The following is a 23,825-nucleotide window of genomic DNA, read 5'->3' on the forward strand; positions in this document are numbered from 1 at the left end:
AAATAAATACAAAGACCAAGTATTGGAAAAAAGTACATATGTCCAGGGAAATATTAATATTTTCAGCTAGTTGGTTAGCAAATTAGACAACTAATATGACCCCTTATTATTGGCCACCGTCCCCAATTATCAGCCGTCTTGGCCATACATAAAATGTTAAAAATTTTACGCTTACTACATTTCTATAAAAAATTGTGGTGGGCTAGCTGAAAGGGTATATTTAATAGCAAGACGTACTGTCGTTTTCAAGTGCATTTAGAACATGAGAGGTTTAGTCATCCGACAGCAATAAACGGACGATAATAGTCTGTGGCCAAAGTTAGCGGATCGTTAGCTAGGCCACTTTGGCTCATAGTGTATTGGATTGAAGCCGATAGAGTGGTTGGGTTAAATCGTCCTGATACCTATAACATCTTAATTACCCCAAATATATGAAATATAAAAATATATATATTTTATAATTATTTTTTGAAAAAACAAAACCTCGACTACAATTCACTATCTTTATGAGGATCTAAACACACAACTCTGAGTTATGCTGCCAGTATAATGTCCTGCTGCTAGCAGAACGGTAATCTCAGTCAGTGGGTTCAATTCATAATGCAGATTTCTATCACTTTAACCATTTCTATCACTTTAATAGGCCAAATTGCTAGCTAGTTGCTAAACATATTCCCTTTTCTTTGGGCCGGTGTCTTAGCTAAAAAACATTTATTTAGTTCCTTTACTTCCCGGAGACCGAAGAAAAAAACAATTACGACGTCATGTAATACGATGCTAGTTTTACCCACAAGTCAACGGGACGATAGTATAAATTAAAACGTCACCCGCCTAAAATTCTTTTCCGTTCAAATCGCAATGGGGAACGTCTGGCTATCGTTATGGCCTTTTGGAAAAAAGGTATATATATTTTTTTTAAAGCTAATTTCCCCCCCAAGTACTCAGTGTTACGAGGAAATGATTGTATGCGTGCTAGTTATTTTGTATGTACGTGTTGTTTGGTACATGGCTATTTGGCCTTTTTGCTCGATTAATGGTGCATACATGGCCAAAGCCGCCATGTGACCTGATGTTGATAACTGACGATTCATGCAATGTCTGAAATGATGATATATGTTGGTAGGGACATCTGAAACACTTGAGGAAACGCCAACTTTACTGACTAGACATGGCTTTATACCTTCCAACTGTTTAATTAAATTAAAAACATTGCCCACTATTTAACCATAGACTTTTAATTTTCAGATTCTAACATCTATTGCATTTGATCCTGGATGACATGAATTGGCACTTGGGTGATTCAGGTATGGCAGACAATCAAATCTAAATTATAGTAATCTAGCCTGTGATGAATTTGATTAAGAGTAGTGGACAGAAATGATTTCTGACACATTTTCAAACTGATGGCCATCTAGTAGTGCATTGTCTGACGTGCCATCTGGATGCATTAATAAGCCAAGACTTTATTTTCAGGCAAATGGCGGTTTCTTTGGAAAACATTTTTTTCACAGTAAGGTCTTGTAACACCTAACTTTGCTACTGAAAGGCTTTAATACTGTTAATGATGTTTTAAGTATCTTTGGGAATCTCTCTGAGACAATGTGAAAGAGACTTTAGATCACTGAACTGGTGTACTATAATGTACATCTCTACATTATAGTGTGCAGCTATCTTAATTTATCTATCTTCATCAGGTCTACCTAATTTGGACTGCCTTGGTCTGAATTTTAATAATGATCATGGAACCATTAATGGTAAGTACAGTCTTCAGCTTCAAACACTAGTCCTTGTTCATACAGTGATGACCACATAGTTCAGCAGATTTACCGTGAAGAATTATCAGCTTTGTCTTTTGCTCCTAACTGATGTAGCTGCAATTTAACACTTATATTATCCCTTGCTCTGCATGGTTACATTTTATTTCCCTATTGTTACTCAGATCTGTCTTTTTTTTTTTGGCCCTAGAGGCTAACTCATCACAACATTTGATGGCATGTAATTTAGTTAATCTGGAATTCTTTCAACCACTACAGTGAATAAGATTTAGCAGATTATAAAGAACTAAGCATTGTCTTTGCTTTTGTTGGCAATTTTTTAATATTCTCTATGCTCCTGTCTCTATTCAGGAATAGCAGATGTTTCTGAAGTTACAGAAAGGAAGAATGGGTGTAAGCATTTCAACCACATCACCTTGAATCTAAAAAGGGCCGGTGAAGAAAACCTTCTGCCATATGAGTACACTGATTATACAGCAACCGTTCCATTTATTTCTGAGGCTTCAATAGTGAGAAGCTATTGGCTGTTTTTGCAGTGTGTTTTTTCTGAACTCTTTCCATTTCAGGTTTTCGGTGTCTGTTGAAGATTTGTTGACAATCCCCTCGACAAGTCAAAGTAAATGTACCTATAGTAAGTGGCTTGTTGAGTAACTTGCTTGTTGAAAGGTGATGTTATATGAGCAAATGATGATTCAATTCTTGAACTCTCTCCCTGAGATCTTGATGACCATAAGAATACTGATCTTATCCCTGTTTTCCTGTTTTTAGACTTCTAGTGTTCACTTTGCTCATTTTGTTCTTCCTTTCCTCTAAGGGTTGGGTCACGAAAGCAAGCAAGGACCGTTGTGGACCAGCTGACTTGACTGTTAAATAGAAAAATGTGAATCAGACTTGACTGTTAAATACATGTATTGGAACAGACACTGACTACTCTGGTTAATGCAGCTTTGTCCAGTTATTTACTTTAACTGTGATTTATCACATCAAATGTGAGGTTGACAATTGTAATGCTGTTGAAGCATTACTTGAACTGTGCAGTAGAAAGATGCGTACATGGGAACTCTCCCTAACTACTTACACAAATGTTTTGGGCATGTTTAAGTGTACTGTAAATTAGGCAATAAAAGTACTCAACTATTTGCCTTGTCTATATTATTGAATGCCTATTAGCTTAGGATTTCCCAACTTTTCATGGACATGTTGGTACATGTAGCTATACAGTACCTAGCGGTTTAAATAGATCTGGCTAACGTTTGTCTACGCCGTTGACAGCGCAATCTAGCACATTTGAAATGTTGGCAAATAGTTCAACCATCCCTATTACTTTGTTCATGTTTGCTTTCGACTAATATCTTTGCGGTTAGATGATTGGAAGACCCGATGGGTTGAATCCAAACATGTCGGACTACGGAAAATGTCTTGTATGCTGGTAAATTCTATGGAGAAGCTGAGACAAATTTTAAATAGCTAGTTAATGTCTTGCACACGTCAGACCTTGTAAATATTTAACAAGGTTAACCGTGGCCATTTCTGAAATATTTCCCTAGTGGAACATCCAGCAGCTAGTCCATTGGAATGAACTGGTTTCAACTGGGTTTTAAAAATCTACTGTTTAATAAGTTAAGAATACCCTTTGAAACCAATCAAAACCCATTTAAACCAATAGACCTATGGGTGGCACCTGCTTCACCAGTTCCATCCAGTTGAAACCAATAGGATGTTACTGGCCAGTTAACAAATTAAAATGAATCCAATTGGTTAACTGGTCTAATAAACCCAATAGAAAGTCATTGGTAGCATAACTTTAAAAAATCTACACTATTTGCCATGCGATTTGTAGAAAACTAACCTTTCCGCAACCAGGCATTCTTAACTGATGCCTGCTGAAAATCTTTCTCGTTTCAAAATTATTCGAGTCAACAAGTGTTAGAACTTTTTATTTTGTTTTAGAATATGGACCTACTATTAATATACAATTCATAACAAGAACGATACAGAGGCTCCAGACAAACCCAAGAAAAGATAACCAGATGCAAATTCATTAACATCTATACGGAAATTCGTTATAGCATTTACTTGAATTTCAGCATTTGAATACATATTTAAACATTTTTATTATAATACATTATTTCTATAGCACCTTTCATAAGGACTTTACATCCGCACACAATAAAAACAAACAAACGTAAAAAAGATTAACCACTCAATTCAAAGGGCAGAAAAAGAGGATCAATGTTGGGCTGGACCTGTGTATTAGAATATTTGGATAATCTTTCATTGGGTAGGTAATTTATCGTCTAAAGACTGTAAAAGTAGAGCACACACTGGGTTTTGGGGATATTGAAACAATCAGTCCTTTTCATGATTATTAAGAAATGTACATATATACATTTTGTCACTGAACTCAAGTAATAAACACTTTCCAACAATGTCACTAGGGAGCACAACACTTATGTTCTAACCGACTGATGCATGTTATGTGGGGGGTGTTTGCAATGGCTTTGTTACGATGAACATTGAAAAGTTTGACAAAGAGCATAACCTCAATGTGTAGATGTGCAAATTTTGATTATTTCACCGAATACAACTGTATTGCTTGTTTTGATGCACCTTTTGTAGCCGGTGCTGTCAAGCCTTTGACCTTTGTAGACCAGTCTGTTATGCACTACCACAGCTGATATTGGCCAACCACTCTTTTGAAATAGCTCCTGCTCTTCAGTGTTGAGTGTACACGGATAACCCTCTTCTAAAACTGTAGTGCCGTGATGCTCCTCAGCCACTTGTAATCGGGGGTAAGAAGTTAAGTTGAGACAGAATTTCAGTATTTCATGGTGGACTGTGTAAATCTGAGAAAACATGAATGTTGTATTTCATAGTACAACTATTTTTGTCAACTATTTGAGTTGCCACACCTCTTGTTCCTTTAACAAGTTTTAAAATCTCTCCATTTGCTGAATCAAAGACAAATGCAGAATGTGCCCAAAGAAGCCTGCATAGCTTAACACTTTTAACAAAGGTGAAGTGCACATTTGAAGTCATTTGTTCCTCATAAAGCTCCTGAACCCTAAACACAAACTCAAGTAAAAGAACATCTGCTTAATTTATATCATTTGGGAAAATGTTGGACTTCAGCAAGAGGTAAATGGCTTGAACTAATTTGGCAGTGTTGTATGTACTTTGAAGGCAAAGTCCATTCAGACAGGGCAAATAATAAAATAGTAACCAGGTACGCCACTCAGAAGCTTTCCAGAATTTCTGCTCTTTCAATGATCTGGGTAAGGGTGAAATATTTCTAGGTGGGTGAATAGAAAGCAGTCTTGAGTCTATTGATTGTAAGTGACTTGGGGTACCAATGTAAAATTCTCTTCCCACTGAATTTAGCCAGAGCTCTGCAATTTGTCTTGTTACACCAAGAAGAGTACAGTGCATGTAGTCTGGTGTAAAACCCCAGAATATGTTGAAATGTGGCACATTTATAAGAGGAGAAGGACCTTTAACACCCTTATAACTAACCCTGTCTTGAAGAGCATTCTCCATGTGCCTCAAAATTTATTTTTCTGTTCTGTCAGGGTACTGTGATTGTGAAACAGGGTATTTAACTTGCCCTGCTACCAATTTCCCAGGATGATAGCACAAACTGCACACAAAGTAACCATTGTATTGCATTGTGTTCTGCATGGTAGGTCTTGCCACCGAATCAACAACATAAACTTATTAATTTAGAAATGACTACCTGTTTGGATTTAGTCAGTCACCTAACTCCATTTTCTGCCAGTGTTTTAGCATCTTCAACAAAATGATGGAGGAAACTACTCATTTTAGGATGCCCCTTTCCAAACCACAGACAAGCCAGAGCCATGTGATTCCCTCTCTCTTTTGTTGGTAGCTCATTTATCATCACATGAATAGGCCAATTTGAAATTACCAAGGCCAGGCTCCTTTCTGGTAAGTAAAATACTTTAACTGTTAGCTGTCATTACAAATTTAACTAATCTTTAGCTTAGCTTTTACATATTACAAGAACAATTATTTAAGTCTTGAGGTATGCCAGTAACTGTTAGCAAATGTTAGTAAAGACAGATGATAACGGTGACGCACTGGAAAAGCTGATGGGCTGACAGTTGCGCTAACTGCCATCATTTATTGTATCAATAGGCTACCTAAAAGTATCTAACTATTGATGTTACAACTCAAAAGTTTATAGAATGACACGTAACATTTATTTAACGTTATCGATATATCTTGTGTCCTAAAGAGTAATGTTAATTTACTAACCTTAGCATTTGTTGTAACGTTAGAAGAAAATTAACCAGCTAACCCACCAGCATCTGGATAAAACAATGTATTCATCAGCTAGATATATCAACTCGTTGTAGCACGAGATGGTTCTATGTAGTCTCGCTCCAGGACTGATTGTGAATTAGGTATACCCTTAATCAAGCAAGCTGTTCGTTTTTTTTTGTAGTCTATCAAACGAACCGTAGGCTAGGCCTAATAAGCTGGTTAGGTAATAACTGTATTTACAGTATATGATGTGTATGCCTGCTGTTGCCAATATGTTTAATAATTACATGTTTTCTCTATAATTCAGATGAAGAGAACACACTGAGACAGCGTCTAGAGACGAAGAGGGCCCCCATCCCCAAAATAAGGACAGAAACTGCGTCACCCAACAGGAAAGGCAGCGCTGAGGAGGTGACCGCCAATAGGAAAGTATGACTTAAAAAAGAGGAATTCTGTATTGTGTTTATAGGGACCATTGGTAGAGAATATTGTATGCTTAGTTACACATATTTAGGGATATTTGGATGCCTAGAATTGGACACTGCTGTTCAAAAGTTTGGAGTTTCTCAGACATCCTCCAACGTAGTGCACTGCACACCTATTAAATCAATCAAACACCTCCTCAGGCAATGAAGAGGCATGAAAAGGATGGAGACCGAAAAATGATGGCCACCATAAGTGCTGCTCATCACCAACAATCAAAAGTATCTCAATCTTTGTGGTGGTTGAATAAGTGACCTAGTGCAAAGTAGTGTAGTGTTTCCTTTTAAACATTAGGGTGTAGGCCTAAAACCAATTGAAGAAAATCCTATTTTGTCACCTGGAAAAATAACCAACACATTCTCTTTAATTGTAGACTAAGAATAAAGGCAACGTGCTTAGCAAAATAATCGCTGCCAAAAGGGAAAACCCACTGTGTGGGGAAAGTTAATCTGTTTTGGTGAATAGTTTACTTTACAATGCTTCTCCTATGCCTGACTTACCAGTACTGCACTATCTGTTCTACATATTTATCTGTCATGTGACTGCCATGTAACTCTAAAGTGTACTGCATATAACATCAGCATACTGAAAACTAGTTGTTTTTAGTGATAATGAACCTTCAGGTCTGTTTACTGAGTGATCTACCTGTCTATAGGATACCTCGGAGAGAGTACCAAAGACTAAAGAAAAAGAAGTGTGCTTTCTTCGGATGATGAGGTAGGACTTACAAGCCTTATAACGGAAGTTTACGTTTAGGAGTTTCGTTATGCATGATTCTTTTGAAATATGAAACTGTGACTTGTAGGTGTGTATGGTATTGTTGCTTATCTCTCACTTCTTGGCCAGACAAAGTTAACCCAAGTAGCCCCTAAGCCATATAATAAATATCTCCAGAGATGCATTGAAGTCTCTCCTTCACAATTAGGATTCGGAATGCACAGATGAAGGTGGAGTGGTCCCTCAGCAAATTTATGATGAATTGCTCCAAGGGTACCATCAGTTAAAGAAAAAAAAACAACAACTGTCAGTGGATCTCAGAGATCTTCAACAGAAGTAAGTACTTGGAACACAAATAGTCAATACAGTTGTAGCCTTGCATAAATGAAATGCCATAAAAATAACATGTTACGAAATTGTCATTGAGATTTTTGTTGTTATTTCCAGTGATAATTGTACAACATATTATATTTTCCTCATCTCTAGGATTCTGGACATGTAGTTATTGTAGTAGTCTTCTTTAGTATTATAGTATAAACTAAAGATAAACACTTATTTTGTCTTTTTTCCATTTTCATTTAACCATAGATATGCAGAATTGGAAAAAGTAAAAAAAGAAATACAAAATGAGCGTGACCGGTACAAAAGCTACCTATGCTCCATCCAGGGCAATGTACACTGAACACTGCTCCAAAGGGAGGTGTTAGAGGGTGAGTAAACATTTAAATTTGTTATTCTCACTAAAACCTTGTTGTTTTTGTAAACTAAACATAGTACACGTTTCACCACACAACATGCATTACCACGTGGGTAAATGTGAAATATTTCTATAGGTTCAATTGCCTGCACCACAAAAAAATTAATCAGACAGTTTGACTGTAGCTAATTACAACACAAACATTTTAAGACGGTTATATTTTTTTTCAGTATCCAGGAGTTCACCTGTTCAACCCAGCACCTCACAGGCCAGTCAGGAAACAATCTTTCCCTGCCCAGATGGAAAGGTACTGTAACGAGGACGCACGTGGAAGACGCGCGCCACCCCTCCCGATGTGGTGTTCGGCGCACGTCATCACCGGCCTTCTAGCCATGCCGCTCCTCCTCCCACGGCACTGTCCTGTTTTGTTATTGCACGCACCTGGTGTCCATTCCCTCATTAGATCGCATATATAAGTTCCTGTGTTTCTGGCTGTCTTTGTGTGGTATTGTTCTATGTTTGGTGTTACTATTGTGAAGCTGTTGCACGTTTATTTTGCGCCTGTGCGCTCTTCTTTACCCGTGCCATTTTTCAGATAATATAAGAAACAGATAGTGAAACTACCTCCCTGCGTTTGGCTCCTTATTTCGACACACGCACCTCGACAACACTTGTGACAGGTACATTTTATTATTCTGTAGTAATCAGCTTTGTTCCTCAGTATCATTGTAGGATGTTAATATTCTCTAAATAATTGTTATTGTATGAAGTTATATTGCAAATGTGATAAACGAAATGACACCGATGTTCTTGCCTTATGTCACCTGTAGTGATGTCACTCATGTTGTTTGTGTAGAATAGAGGCCTAACAACCAACTAGCAAAATGTCAATGGAACAAATGATGGAGTGGCTTGGGTTGAAATTGAACTAGTGACTAACAAACAGCCAACCTCCTTAGTAACTGTAGAGATGAAAGGAAAATAAAGTTTTATAGTTTTGGTCAAAATTGCTAGTAGGCTGCACTCGAGGCAAATAGTACTGTATTACAGATATTTTGGGCACTCTGCTTTGAGTCATGCCAACAGCTCCAGTAGCAGTTGTATATTTGCTTCTCTCGTACGACTGCTAAATTTTCCTAGCAATTTTCCTTTACTCTTGTCTTAGATCCATATCGGGGGTGGAGCATACATATCAGCAGGGATCTGGAGCTGGATCAGAGGAGCCAAAAATTACTCCTGGTTCTGCAAGGACCTTGCTGTAGCCATCTGGGGGTCAGAGGACCTGTGGAACCAATCCACTGAGGGGAAGGTATGCAACAGGCTCAAAGGCCAAGGCGCTGTTGCCAAACCTCCCCTTACACCTGAAAAATATCAAGCAGCTAAAGGTTGGTATTTTATTTCTGTGCCCAAACCTTTGCATACAACTCTATTTACCTGTTCAATTCATACATCCAAAACTACTATGTCCAACTGTCTTATGTGACATTGTTTCTCTATGTTCTGTATATTTTCAATGACTCATTCAAGAGATGGCTGCAGGAAAAAGGTGTCCCGGAACCAGAGGTGGCTGTTCGTGGCCGTAAAATTGGGTAGTAATGTTTCAGAGAAGATCATGGACATTAACAAGTCAATAAAAGGAAATGTAATTTAACACATTTACTTGTTGCTTCTATTTCTATATTATGTTACATTTCTATAATTAAGGTGTAGGTTCGAGTAAAACAAAAATGTGTGTGTGTGTCTAAGGTCAGTGTGGTGGATGAACAGTTAGAACATAAATCAAATGCAGTTATATTAAACTATAATTCCAGGTTCCACTAATTGAAATGAGTTTAATTAATTTCAGTTTCAGGCACCATTAGGAACAAAATAACCCAGATAAAACCATTACAGACCATTTGAGACCAGATAAAACCAATACAGGCCATTTGAGACCAATAACCTCAAATGGGTCTATGATTTTCTTGTTTTGAACTGGAAAAGACTAATACATTCCAGTAGAAACCAGTTAGACACCACTAGAATATGTTCCAATTTCCCTATAAAAAACAATAACAGTTTGAATTTCTACTGGTGTTCAACTGGATGTCTACTGGGATTTTCTTCTGGATTTGAACTGGAAATTCCACTAGGGGCTGCTCAATCAATTTGTGACCAATACTTGTTTTTAGACCTTCCGATTTAGTCTGCTTCTATACATTTGTTTTCTGATTTAACATTTGAAGTTGAAGCAATGTAAAACCTGTATTATTCCCCTCAGGTCCCAAACCTGCCAGGATGCCCTTTTCTTCTGCTTGCTTTGAGCCCTTTAGCCACCTGGGCAAGACCCTGGTAATCCAGTTTACTGTGAAGCATGGGCAGAACATTGTTTGTGGGGGACGCTACATCAAGCTTTTTCCTGCTGACCTCAACCAGGCAGACATGCATGGAGACTCCAACTATAACATCATGTTGGTAAAGTCCACCTGAAACAATTCAAAAATGATGGTTGTACATGATTGACAACCAGTTCCTCTCCATTGTTACACTTTAAACATTTACAGAAATAATCTTGTTTTACCATCTCCAGGTCCAGACATATGTGGTCCAGGCACCAAGAAAATTCATGTTGTTATCAACTACAAAGGCAAAAGTTACCTCATTAGACAAGGACATTGGATGCAAGGTACAGTATAGGAGTGGTTATCAGCTGGTGGGTCACTTGACACCCAAATTTGTATCATAGAGGTTCTGAATGAGTTGCTTGTGTCTGAGTCAAGGTTATTTTAGTTTAGCATTTTTTATTCGTTTTTATTTTTTTCGTTTTGACCTTTTGTTTTCAAATTCAGTTTAGTTTTAATTAGTTTTGCTAGTTTAGTTTAGTTTTTATTTTTTGAAAATGCTTCGTTTTAGTTTCGTTTTTACTAGTTTTAGTGTTAGTTTTAGTCTTTTTTTGTAATATGGGCTATTTGTCAGGGGCAAGATTCAAAAAGGTCAGAAAAAGTATTGTGTAATAATAACTCAACAAAAACGATGTTGTTTAGGGGCAAAGTGTTATGATATGTATAGCACTAGTTTTGTTATGACCTTTGCCAAGAGCATAAATAGATAGAACTCAAAATGCAGAAGTTTTTAGCCATCTGATCGCTATTTAGTAGATTTGCTTTAATGTTTTGAAAAAAGTATCTGAAATCCATCCATCATCTTCCGCTTTATCCGGGGCCGGGTCGCGTATCTGAAAGGGATAGTTAAAATAATTCCTTCGTTAATAATGTTACACATAACTTTATTATATTAAATGTGGTTCACGCCTTCACAAAATATACACATTTAACACCCTAGAGGCCTACCAAATTCACACCCCATGGAAATTCCTTTAACGTTAACGTTACCTCTTACAAAATCTACACGCCGTACCAAAAATCTAACGTTACACATCTTCTAAACAGAATTCACACTCTTTTCACACCCTATTCTAAATTTATACAATAGCCTTCTGCCTACTCATCTGGATTGAAGCAGCAAACATTCAGTGTAAAAGTAAAAATGACATAACATTATTTAATATTTGAATCACAGCTTATAGTGTTTTGACATCGACAACCCAAGTGCATTTTACCTCAAACTTGCGACTAGTTAACTTTCCAAAGAAGGCGCAATCGCTTCTTGGGTAGACATTAACACACTGACAAAATTATATTCAGAATTTAAAATATTTTTATACCACTTTTTAATGTGTGATTATGTAAAGGTGTTCACGAGATACCAACCTTTCGCGAACTTCCTTCAACGTCGAACACTCGTTCTCATGGAGACGCGGTGTGTGTGCGCGTGCGTGCGTACATTTGGAACGACAAGACCAAAATAGAACTTTATGGTCACAACCATGAGCACTTTGTTTGGAGAGGGGTCAACAAGGCCTATAGTGAACAGAATACCATCCCCAATGTAAAGCATGGTGGTGGCTCACTGATGTTTTTGTGAGCTCTAAAGGCACATGGAATCTTGTGGAAATTGATGGCAAGATGAATGCAGCATGTTATCAGAAAATACTGGCAGACAATATGCATTCTTCTGCACAAAATTTGCCCATGGGATGCTCTTGGACTTTCCAGCATGACAATGACCCTAAGCACAAGGCCAAGTGGACCTTCTAGTGGTTACAGCAAAAAAAGGTGAAGGTTCGGGAGTGGCCATCACAGTATCCTGACCTTAATATCATCGAGCCACTCTGGGGAGATCTCAACGTGCTGTTCATGCAAGACGACCAAAGACTTTGCATGACCTGGAGGCATTTTGCCAAGATGAATGGGCAGCTATACCACCTGCAAGAATTTGGGGCCTCGTAGACAACTATTACAAAAGACTGCATGCTGTCATTGATGCTAAAGGGGGCAATACACCGTATTAAGAATTAAGGGTATGCAGACTTTTGAACAAGGGTCAGTTAATTATTTTCTTTGTAGCCATGTTTTGTTTTGACCCACTGTTTAATGTGAATCCTATAAGAAATAAAATGTGTTTTGCCTGCTCACACGTTTTCTTTAAAATGGTACATATATTACCAATTCTTAAAGGGTATGCAAACTTTTTAGTGCAACTGTGTTTTAACGCTGATAAATTACAACTTTTGGAAGGAGGGACAGTAAAACATTTTTGGGGCCAATAAATTTCAAACCCACTGAACCAGTGGCAAAAAATCTTAACATTGAGCTCTGAATGTGGATAGTGGGCACAATATTTTTGTTCAAAGTTAACATTTTGGCAAAAAAAGTAATTGCTATCTGTTGATGCTAAGTTAGTGCAATGTTTTTGAAAACATTGGCCATTAACACATTAAATGGAATTTTATGACACTAGACTAGATGTCTGGAGGCTATACAAATCTTGACAAGGTGGGCTTACACTGAATACAACCATCTAATCTAGGCATGAAAAAAAGAGTAGGGTTAGACTTTTAAATGTTGTGAAACTATTAGAGAAATTGTGGTTGCTTCTCACTAATAATTCAACGATGAGCTGTTTTACATTTTTCCCAGGTTGTGAGCAGACTAGCCTATGGGCTTTTCTTATTACTTATTGTCTCTCTCATCTTCATCTCTCATCTTCATCCACTTATCCGGTATCGCGTCGCGGGGGCAGCAGCTCCAGCAGGGGACCCCAAACTTCCCTTTCCCAATCCACATTTGCCAGCTCTGACTGGGGGATCCCGAGGCGTTCCCAGGCCAGTGTCGAAATATAATCTCTCCACCTAGTCCTGGGCCTACCCCGAGGTCTCCTCCCAGCTGGACGTACCTGGAACACCTCCCTAGGGAGACGTCCTGGGGGCATCCTTACCAGATGCCCGAGAACCACCTCAACTGGCTCCTTTCGACGCAAAGGAGCAGCGACTCTACTCCAAGCTTCTCACCCTATCCCTAAGGGAGAAGCCAGCCATCCTTCTGAGAAAACCCATTTCAGCAGCTTGTACTCACGATCTTGTTCTTTCGGTCATGACCCAGCCTTCATGACCATAGGTGAGGGTAGGAACGAAAATTGACCGGTATATCGAGAGCTTTGCCTTTCCGGCTCAGCTCTCTTTTCGTCACAACGGTGCGGTAAAGCGAATGTAATACCGCCCCTGCTGCTCCGATTCTCTGGCCAATCTCCCGCTCCATTGCCCTCTCGCTCGCGAACAAGACCCTGAGATACTTGACCTCCTTTACTTGGCGTAACGCCTCATTCCCTACCTGGAGGAGGCACTCCATCGGTTTGCTTCTGAGAACCATGGTCTCAGATTTAGAGTTGCTAATCCTCATTCCAACCGCTTCGCACTCGGCTGCGAACCGGTCCAGTGAGTGCTGAAGGTCACAGACCGATGATGCCATCAGGACCACATCATCCGCAAAAAGCAGCGATGAGATCCCCAGGGCACCGAACTGCAACCCCTCCCCACCCCGACTACGACCTCGATATCCTGTCCATAAAAGTTACAAACAGGATTGGTGACAACGCGCAGCCCTGGCGGAGGCCAACCCCCACCTGGAGCGAGTCCGACTTACTACAGAGAACCCGAACACAGCTCTCACTTTGGATGTACAGGGATTGGATAGCCCTCAGAAGGGACCTCCTCACCCCATACTCCCGCAGCACCTCCCACAATATCTCCCGGGGGACCCGGTCATACACCTGCTCCAAAACACATGTAGACTGGATGGGCATATTCCCAGGCCCCCTCCAGGATCCTTGCAAGAGTAAAGAGCTGGTCGGTTGTTCTGTGACCAGGACGGAATCTGCATTGTTCCTCTTTAATCTGATGTTCGACTATCTGCCAAACCCTCCTTTCCAGTACCTTTGAGTAGACTTTCCCAGGGAGGCTGAGAAGTGTGATACCCCTGTAATTGGCACACACCCTCTGATCCCCCTTTTTGAACAGGGGAACCACCACCCCGGTCCGCCACTCCTTAGGCACTTTCCCTGACTCCCACGCAATGTTGAAGAGGCGTGTCATCCAAGATATCCCCTCCACACCCAAAGCTTTCAACATTTCTGGACGGATCTCTTCAATCCCCGGAGCTTTGCCACTCTGGAGTTGTTTGACCACCTCAGTGACTTCTGCCATGGAGATTGATGATGCTTCCCCATCAGCCTCCAGCTCTGCCTCCACTATAGAGGGTGTGTTAGTGGGATTTAGGAGTTCCTCTGTGTTCCGTCCATCTCCCAATTACCTCCTCAGTTGTGGAACCTCCTGTTACATTTTCAACATTTTATATTTGTCAGAAGACAATATATCCAACAGATCAAGTTTAAACATTATCACAAAAAATTTGCCTTATAGGGCGTGTTGTAGCTTACAGCTAAGTAAAAGAGATTGCAAGAAGTTTATTATTGTAACGGTTAAAGTGTGTACTGTGTGTACCAGATGCTGTTGCAGAAGGAAGTGACCTTTAAGTACTGTTCATTAGAATGATTTTTGGATATTCCTCATTTTACTTGCCTATTTTCTTCAAATTTCATAATACATTTTCTCTAACAATCTCGCAATATATCAGTCTGCCTTTGGAAAATACAGTTAATTCTTGATGAGTTTTACTGCAATAATGTAAAAAGCCTTTTTGTATTTATCGTAATGTATCTAGTATTTTTATGGAGACACAAACATATACAGTGGCTTGAAAAACTATTCAGACCCCTGACCAATTCTCTTATATTAAAAAATTTACATTGCAATATCGTTCTTTTTGATATTTAATTTGAAAACAGCTTTCTTAGTTTTTTTGGCTTTGATTGTAGTTTAATGAAATCCGGGGGTACATAAATACAAATCCGATTCCAAAAAAGTTGGGACACTGTACAAATTGTGAGTAAAAAAGGAATGGAATAATTTACAAATCTCATAAACTTATATTTAATTCACAATAGAATATAGATAAAATATTGAATGTTGAAAGTGAGACATTTTGTAATGTCATGCCAAATATTTGCTCATTTTGGATTTCATGAGAGCTACACATTGCAAAAAAGTTGGGACAGGTAGCAATAAGAAGCCAGAAAAGTTAAATGTACAGATAAGGAACAGCTGGAGTGTCACTGTTTGTCTTCGTGGTGAGTATGCAAAAAAAAAGGAGACGAATGCAGGGAGGCAGTCAAAGTATATGTATTGAGTTCCTCTATCAAAAGGAGGTAGCACTCAAATAGCGCATAACAATTGCGCACAGCAAATCCAAAACAAACTGAACATAGAACAATACCACACAAAGACACCCGGAAACACAGGAACTTATATATGCGACCTAATGAGGGAATGGACACCAGGTGTGTGCAATATCAAGACATGACAGTGCCGTGGGAGGAGGAGCGGCGTGGCTAGAAGGCCGGCGATGACGTCCGCCGAACACCACGTCAGGAGGGGTGGCGCGCGTCCTCATTACAGTACCCCCGCCCATAAAGGCCTTCCAAACCCTAGACGTAAACTGAGGGCCCCGGTCAGAAACAATGTCCTCCGGTACCCCGTAGTGCCGGAAGACATGGGTGAACAGTGCCTCCGCGGTCTGCAGAGCCGTCGGGAGACCGGGGAGGGGATGGAACCGGCAGGCCTTGAAAACTGGTCCACAACAACCAGGATCGTGGTATTGCCTAGTGAGGGGGGAAGATCGGTTAAAAAATCAACGGACAAGTGAGACCATGGTCGTTGTGGAACGGGCAAAGGGAGTAACTTACCCGCCGGAAGGTGTCTAGGTGACTTACACTGAGCGCACACCGAACAGGAGGACACGTACGCCCTCACATCCTTGGCCAGACCAGGCCACCAGTACTTGTCGGTAAGGCAGCGCACAGTACGGTCTATGCCAGGGTGACCCGTGGAAGGGGACGTGTGGGCCCAGTAGATGAGACGGTCACGAACATCCAGCGGGACGTACTGACGATCCGCAGGACACTGAGGAGATCCAGGATTGGCGCGCAACGCCTGCTGAATGTTCGCGTCCACGTCCCACACAACCGGCGCCACAATGCGCGAGGCGGGCAGAATCGGTGTCTCATCTACCCGCCTTGCTCCCGCGTCGCACACCCGAGACAGCGCGTCTGCCTTGGCGTTTTTCGTACCCGGCACGTATGACAACGTTAAATCTAACCGGGCAAAAAACAACGCCCACCTGGCCTGACGAGCGTTCAGTCTCTTCGCCGCCCACCAGATTTCGGTGGTCGGTCCAGACTACAAACGGGTGTCTCGCTCCCTCGAGCCAATGTCTCCAAACAGTCAAGTCGCTAAACACAGCCAACAGCTCCCTATCACCGACGATATAGTTGCGCTCTGCCTCGCTGAGCTTCCGCGAGTAAAAAGCGCAGGGGCGACGCTTAGGAGGGGTACCTGACAGTTGGGATAACACTGCACCTATCCCTACCTCCGAGGCATCCACCTCCACTATGAATGGCAGTGACGGGTCGGGGTGAGCCAAAACCGGGGCAGAGGTGAACATTCTCTTAAGGGTGCGAAACGCCACGTCTGCCTCGGCCGTCCAGGTGATCTGGCTCAGCTCACCCTTCAATAAGGAAGTGATAGGAGCTGCTACCTTGCCAAAGCCCCGTATTGTAGACCTATTGTAGAAATTGGCAAACCCAATAAACGGCTGCACCGCCTTAACCGTGGTAGGAACGGGCCAATTACATACGGCTGACACACGATCAACCTCCATTTCCACCCCATCGGCGGAAATCCGGAACCCGAGGAAAGAGACGGCTCGCTGGAAGAACGCGCACTTCTCTGCTTTAGCGTACAGGCCATGCTCCAACAGCCGCTTCAGCACCCTGCGAATGAGAGACACATGCTCAGCACGCGTAGTGGAATACACGAGGATGTCGTCAATATAAACTACAACTCCGTGCCCCAGCATGTCCCTAAACACATCATTCACAAAGGACTGAAACACTGCCGGAGCATTCATCAACCCATACGGCATCACCAGGTATTCGTAGTGACCCGTGGTGGTGCTGAAGGCCGTTTTCCACTCGTCTCCCTCTCGGATTCTCACCAAATTGTACGCGCTCCTGAGGTCCAGTTTCATGAAGAAGCGTGACCCATGCATTCACTCGATGTATTGGGAAATAATGGGGATGGGATATGAATATCGGACCGTCAGTTTATTCAGCGCCCTATAGTCAATGCATGGACGCAAACCCCAGTCCTTCTTCCTCACGAAAAAGAAACTTGAGGAGTCGGGCGAGGTGGAACGGCGGATCTGCCCCTGCCGCAGGGATTCGGCCAAGTAGGTCTCCATCGCTGCCGTCTCTGCCTGCGACAGGGGATACACATGACAATAAGGCGGCACAGCGTCTCCCTTTAGATTTATAGCACAATCTCGGGGAGGAGATTGTGCTATAAGAGGAGTCTCTCAGAAGTCAAGATGGGCAGAGGATCACCAATTCCCCCAATGCTGCTGCGAAAAATAGTGGAGCAATATCAGAAAGGAGTTTCTCAGAGAAAAATTACAGAGTTTGAAGTTCTCATCATCTAAAGTGCATAATATCATCCAAAGATTCAGAGAATCTGGAACAATCTCTGTGCGTAAGTTCAAGGCCGAAAAACCATACTGGATGCCCGTGATCTTCGGGCCCTCAGACGGCACTGCATCACATACAGGAATGATACTGTAATGGAAATCACAACATGGGCGCAGGAATACTTCAAGAAAACATTGTCGGTGAACACAATCCACCGTGCCATTCGCCATTGCTGGCTAAAACTCTATAGGTCAAAAAAGAAGCCGTATCCAAACAGGATCCAGAAGCGCAGGCGTTTTCTCTGGGCCAAGGATCATTTAAAATGGACTGTGGCAAAGTGGAAAAGTGTTGTGTGGTCAGACGAATCAAAATTTGAAGTAAATTTTGGAAAACTGGGACGCCATGTCATCCGGACTAAAGAGGACAAGGACAACCCAAGTTATTATCAGCGCTCAGTTCAGAAGCCTGCATCTCTGATGGTATGGGGTTGCATGAGTGCGTGTGGCATGGGCAGCCTACACATCTGGAAAGGCACCATCAATGCTGACAGTTATATCCAAGTCCTAGAACAAGAGGATTAGGAAATTTACAAGTACTAAGTAAAGCGTATGTTACAAGTGGAATGTATAGATGTGCAATGAAGGCAAATACAGTGCAAAATGGCATTTCTAAATGAGCAATGAAAGCAAATATGGTAGGGCATGAGCATATAACATCCAAAAAAAGAAAAGCAAGTACAATGGCAATTCTAAATGTGCAGTGCTGGCAAATTGAAGGTGCAAGGTGGCATGTGCAACTGAAATGCAGGGATAGCAGCAATAAGGTTCCTGAGGTAGACAAGTTGAACATGGGAGTAGTGCAACAAGGCCCCTGAGGCAGTACTAAGCGGTGAGTGGGTGGGTATGGTTAGTGATGGGATGGGAGTTCAGTAGGTTTACAGTAGATGAGAAGAAGCTGTTTCTGAGCCTACCAGTGTGGAACCTTGTACCGGCTACCTAATGGTAGGAGGGCAAACAGTTTGTGTCATGGGTGTGAAGGGTTTCTGATGATGCCGCACACCCATGTCTTGTTGTGTATGTCTCCAATAAATGGTTAAAGTTATACATGGTGTTTTCTGTCTGAACTATCTTTTATTACAACCCACAAAAAGATCTGACCAAAATCAATGTGAATAATGCAGAAAAACAGACATGGGAGTAGCCAGATTGGGTGGGCCAGTTTTCAATATGCCCTTCCAGGCTCAGCGTGGCTTCAATTTTGCATGGTATATGTCACAAATTGTTTCACAAAAAATATCTTTTGTTTTTCAGGATGATGAGTACAGTCACATGTACACCCTAATCCTGTACTCTGACAACACTTATGTAGAGTCTAAAAGTTTGGAGGAGGACTGGGACATTTTGCCTCCTAAGAAGATCAAGGATAGTGAAGCAATGAAGCCAGGTGACTGGGATGAGAGAGAGAGAGAGAGAGAGAGTGGAGGACCCTGATGACAAGAAACCAGAGGTGAGTATATGTTGATGAAATCTTGTTTTGTACAAATGGTTGTTTTTGCATTCAATAATGCTAAGCTAGCTTGCCACTTTATTGTGTTGATAGGTCCGAGACACAAAAAGGCTTCTAGCCAGTTACCCTAATGAAGAACAATACGTCTTGTAACGATTTTTAACTGTAATTAATTATTGAATGTTGTCATGTGTAAGTATTGGGATAAGCCAGAGAACATCGCAGACCCTGATGCCAAAAGGCCAGAAGATTGAGACATTGAGATGGATGGTGAATGAGAGCCACCAATGATTTCCAACCCTGACTATAAGGCAAGCAGTCATGCTCTCTGAACTGGGGCACTATGTTTTCCTGCCCCACACATGGCTGGATCCCATTTAGTTTGTCATAGGACTTCAGTCATTCGAACAGCGTTTGATGGATTTGTTTGCCTTCTCAGGGTGATTGGAAGCCCCTCAATAACCCCAACTACAAAGGGAAGTGGGTGCATCCTAAGATTGCCAATCCAGACTACAGCGCAGACTCAGAGATCTGCAGATTCAACAGTATTGGTGTCATTGGGCTGGACCTGTGGCAGGTACAGTGAATGCACTTGTTCTGTTGTTTTTAATTACTGAAAGTAATAAGAGAATGGAATGTTATAGAACACTTAGCTGTTTTAAAAGGGTCATATCTTACATTTTGTTTAAAATAAAATGCATCGGTGAAAGCCTGAAAGATTAGCAAAATGGGAGTAATTTCAGACATGTTCATTACTGTCACAGGTGAAATCAGGGACCATCTTTGATAACTTCTTGATCACAGATGATGCAACGCTGGCAGAAGGGGTTGGCAATGAGACCTGGGGACAGACTAAGGTCAGTGGTGAACTTCCAATCCCAACTTATTTCAGAACACTGCCTGAATAAATTCTATATTTTTCTTTTGGATTATATGGCATATTGACATTGATGTCTACCAGCACCCTACAACAGTAACAATGTTAAATCCTGTGATTGTTAAAATGTCTGTCATGTCCTGCAGGATCCAGAGAAAAATATGAAGGAGGAGCAGGAGAGGATGAAACTAGAGGATGAATTAGAAGAGGATGAAGACACTGGAGTAGAGGGGGAAGAGGAATTCGACTCCATAAAGGATGAACTTGAAGATTCTCAGACTGTCTCATTGGGTCAGCAATGTCTTTCAGGCTGGAGAGGGCTTTTTCTTCCAACCAGTCAGGTCACAAGGTAATGTTGAAAGAAGGTGTAAGGAGTCAATTCATTTTACTGCAGAATCTGTGCCATTTTAAAAACTATATTTAACTTACTGGATTTTTACTAGTTTTTCACTTTGTTTTATTGTATCAACCAATTCACATTTGGTCATCAATTGGCATATGTATTAGTGTCTTTTTATACAGGTTCAAATTAATGTTTCCCATTCATTAAATGTTTCTATTTGCTCGTTGTATTCAGTCAAACACTGACATGCATAACATTAGGTTGAATTTAGAAGTAGCATAATCCTCACCTCACCCACACCCAGGCACCCACTTATTATTCCAATGGCACTCGCCAACACCTTCTGAAGTCACGTTATCAAATCGTTACTCTATTGTGAGTTTGCACTATTGTGTTTTATTTCTAAATCAGTAACCTCATACTTCCTAATGTTGCCTATTGCATTTGTTCCATTTTCAGTATTTATTTTATATTTGTTACATTATTTGAGAAATATTTACGGTTGTTGTGCAAAAATGATTTAATAAAAAACGAGGGTTGTTTGGATTTCACATGTATAATATGCCTTTGTTACAAACAGGCATCATACTATATGTACAATAACATAAGACAGGCATATGAAATAGACACAATCGATGGCTCCAGTCATTTTTCTATAGAGCAGAATTAATGGGGAACTGTGTAGAACGGATCTTCAACACTCTTGTCCAGGGACCCGCATCCAAACCAAGAGGCAATAGAGGGACACTAATTATATGTTTATTTGCATGTACAGCTCACTTGGTAGTTTTGATTACCATGGGGAGAAGGGAGGACTGTATGAAAATGTATATTTACTACTTTTAGTGGCTCTTGACAAGTGTCAGCTAAATTACTTTACATTTGTGTAACATGTAGAGAATGCACTCAGAGGTTCTTCCTCATTTATAAAGGCACAGACAAATATTTATTTTAAACATAAATAGTTTAACGTAATTTCCCATTTATACACAGATTTATAAACAGCGGCTAATACACAAGTTGCTTTACCAAAGGTCTCAGAAACTCATGTAGCAAATACTATACAACTGGCACTACAGGGTCTTCAACAAATTCATTTTGGTAGCGCCCTATGACAGATGTTTATTATTCCATGTGAATGATTGCCAGCATCCGGGTTATGTCCCATCTATTTTTCCACATCGGCGGCAATTGACAGAAGGCCAAGTAAGGTTATGGTGCTACTAAAATGCCAGGAAAAGAGAGGCTGGTGTTGATAATAGGGTCCTGTCAGCCAAAAGGAGGCGAAAAAGGGCACCGACTGAAGGGCCATGCATGCACTGTTGTTGCCTCGAACAGCATTCACAGACAATCACTCTTTAGACCAGTTCTTATGGAGATAGAATTGCTTCTAAATTATTGCAAATGTGCAGATTCCAATACATAATTCCAATTCAAAGTGTCTAAATGCTCCATTAATACCATGATAAGAAAAAGATCTTCAAAAATTCAATTAAGCTAGATGTAATTAAGCAACAGATGTAAACTATTGTAGCAATACACATCATTCATTTCTAGCCTATAGTTGATCTGTAAACATGAAACACGATCCGCAATAACAATTCACAATATGCAAACTATTTTCATCAGATGAAGACAAATGATTTGTACTTGCAATCCAATGAGGCTCTCTTCGCTAGCATTCTTTACACCATCTTGGCCTGTGTTTCAGCCAATCAGGCACTTGTCTTTAGTCTTACGTCAGGTCTTGGTTGGAGAGCTACGAAGTGTGATCTTGTCTGAAGTCTTGGTAAAAACAGCAAGTATACAGAAAACTGGTAAGCTGTTTATAAAAACTACTGTAAGCAACTAGCTATTTGTATGCTTGAGTCAGATAATTGTCTGTTTTGTGTCTGACTAAAATCTAGCGTTGTCTTGCGACACTACTGGCTAGTTAACTGGGTATATGCTTCATTATTAGATACGGGATCCGCATGCTCTCCGACAGATTTATTCATCCTTGTCAAAGTAGTTTGTTAGCTAGCCAGCTATCCAGCCAGCCATCCTACAGGTGCTGGTCATAAAATTAGAATATCATCAAAAAGTTGATTTATTTCAGTAATTCCATTCAAAAAGTGAAACTTGTATAATGTATACATTAATTCCACACAGACTGATATATTTCAAATGTTTATTTCTTTTAATTTTGATGATTATAACTGACAACTAATGAAAATTTGAATATTGTGAAAAGGTTCAATATTGAAGACACCAGTTCTCGCATTCCTTGTGTCAAGCCACTCTTGAACAAGACACAGCGTCAGAAACGTCTCACCTGGGCTAAAGGCAAAAAGGACTGGACTTCTGCTGAGTGGTCCAAAGTTATGTTCTCTGATGAAAGTACATTTTGCATTTCCTTTGGAAATCAAGGTCCCAGAGTCAGGAGGAAGAGAGGAGGCACAGAATCCACGTTGCTTGAAGTCCAGTGTAAAGTTTCCACAGTCAGTGATGGTTTGGGGTGCCATGTCATCTGCTGGTGTTGGTCCAATGTGTTTTCTGAGGTCCAAGGTCAACGCAGCCATCTACCAAGAAGTTCTAGAGCACTTCATGCTTCCTGCTGCTGACCAACTTTATGAAGATAAAGATTTTATTTTCCAACAGGACTTGGCACCTGCACACAGTGCCAAAGCTACCAGTACCTGGTTAAAGGACCATGGTATCCCTGTTCTTAATTGGCCAGCAAACTCGCCTGACCTCAACTCTATAGAACATCTATGGGGTATTGTGAAGAGGAAGATGCGATACGCCAGACCCAACAATACAGAAGAGCTGAAGGCCACTATCAGAGCAACCTGGGCTCTCATAACACCTGAGCAGTGCCACAGACTGATCGACTCCATGCCACGCCGCATTGCTGCAGTAATTCAGACAAAAGGAGCCCCAACTAAGTATTAAGTGCTGTACATGCTCATACTTTTCAGTTGGCCAACATTTCTAAAAATACTTTTTTTGTATTGGTCTTAAGTAATATTCACATTTTCTGAGATATTGAATTTGGGATTTTCATTAGTTGTCAGTTATAATCATCACAATTAAAATAAATAAACATTTAAAATATCAGTCTGTGTGTAATGAATGAATATAATATACATATAAGTTTCACTTTTTGAATGGAATTACTGAAATAAATAAACTTTTTGATGATAT

General features: G+C 40.6%; 1 long non-coding RNA gene, 3 other non-coding genes and 1 pseudogene across 4 annotated transcripts; all 5 read left to right on the forward strand.

Annotated features, from left to right (window-relative positions):
- The first annotated feature begins 650 nt into the window (after window positions 1-650).
- Window positions 651-8,335, forward strand: LOC105009317. The gene is made up of 10 exons (XR_004575503.1): window positions 651-900; window positions 1,246-1,754; window positions 2,127-2,168; window positions 2,342-2,406; window positions 2,590-5,720; window positions 6,367-6,488; window positions 7,198-7,259; window positions 7,468-7,595; window positions 7,848-7,969; window positions 8,187-8,335. It is a non-coding gene; the product is annotated as an uncharacterized LOC105009317 (long non-coding RNA).
- LOC114838866 lies at window positions 1,094-1,171 on the forward strand. The gene has a single exon (XR_003781672.1). It is a non-coding gene; the product is annotated as a small nucleolar RNA SNORD74 (small nucleolar RNA).
- On the forward strand, window positions 1,791-1,874 carry LOC114838867. Its single transcript, XR_003781673.1, has one exon. It is a non-coding gene; the product is annotated as a small nucleolar RNA snR60/Z15/Z230/Z193/J17 (small nucleolar RNA).
- Window positions 2,206-2,278, forward strand: LOC114838865. Its single transcript, XR_003781671.1, has one exon. It is a non-coding gene; the product is annotated as a small nucleolar RNA SNORD47 (small nucleolar RNA).
- Window positions 8,336-9,485: 1,150 nt separating the features above from the next.
- Window positions 9,486-22,383, forward strand: LOC117592773 (annotated as a pseudogene).
- The last annotated feature ends 1,442 nt before the right edge of the window (window positions 22,384-23,825 follow it).

The sequence above is a fragment of the Esox lucius genome, chromosome 3 (assembly GCF_011004845.1).
Source record: "Esox lucius isolate fEsoLuc1 chromosome 3, fEsoLuc1.pri, whole genome shotgun sequence".
Classification (NCBI taxonomy): domain Eukaryota; kingdom Metazoa; phylum Chordata; class Actinopteri; order Esociformes; family Esocidae; genus Esox; species Esox lucius.